Source organism: Octopus bimaculoides, chromosome 1, assembly GCF_001194135.2.
Source record: "Octopus bimaculoides isolate UCB-OBI-ISO-001 chromosome 1, ASM119413v2, whole genome shotgun sequence".
NCBI classification, from domain to species: Eukaryota; Metazoa; Mollusca; class Cephalopoda; order Octopoda; family Octopodidae; genus Octopus; species Octopus bimaculoides.
The window spans coordinates 156606715-156607691 of record NC_068981.1 but is presented as its reverse complement, the minus strand read 5'-3'; positions in this window follow the sequence as shown (position 1 = coordinate 156607691).

Here is a 977-nt window from a genome sequence, read left to right as displayed (position 1 = left end):
CATACGTTTTCATGCCATACCTCGGACACATTATTATTGGTATATTATTTGCTTGTATAAGGCGTCGAGCTAACAGAATCGTTTACACGCCGGGCAGAATGCTTAGGTTAGTTCAAATTCCACCGAGGTCGACTTTGCCTTTCATCCTGTCGAGATCGATAAAATCAGTACCAGTTGAGCATTGGGGTCGATGTAATCAACTTATCCCCTCCCCGAAATTGCTGGCCTTGTGCCAAAATTTGTATCCAATACTATTTGCTAGTATTGTTATTGTCAGTCGTTGTGGTAGTACTGTCGTAAACAGTATTGTTCCTATTGTCTTTCTTATTATTTACGTTGTATTGGCTATTTTTACTATTTCCCGTGGCCACGATAGTTTTGTTGTCCTTTCGCAGACCATTGTTACTGCTGTTGTTGTTTTTGCACTGTATTGTCAGGGTGGCTCAGTTATTGTCATTGTTGTTTAGAGATGTTATTGTTCATTTCTTTGTGTTCACTACATTTTATAGCCATAGAAAGTGAACTGGCAGTGTTCAACTTGTTAGTTTTGTTGCTGCTATCTGTGTGGGGAAGAAATGCTGTGAAGTGTGGGGAGGGATTTGTACTGGGTTTAGAGCGAAGAGAGTTAACCTGGCCGACCGGTGATGTATGAGTCCGCAGCGTAGAAAGTTAATTTGACCGACCAGTCATATATGTATCCTGGCACATTATTCTAAGGAGCTTATAAGCTGTTTCATTGGCCTCGGTGCTGCAGTTATGGGTCAAGCATGAACCAAGATTGGGCGTTTGGCATCTAGAATGGTTCCACAATCTCACTGCACTTTTCCAGCTGGATAAAACCATTAGCGGGAAAACAACTTATAGGGTGCTAGTTGAGGGCATGAGCGACGATGACCGGGAATTGATTCTGGACATCAACGAGACAGGCACTTTTCTCTCTGGTCAAGCTCTCATGAATTTCTCCAAATATCATTTGA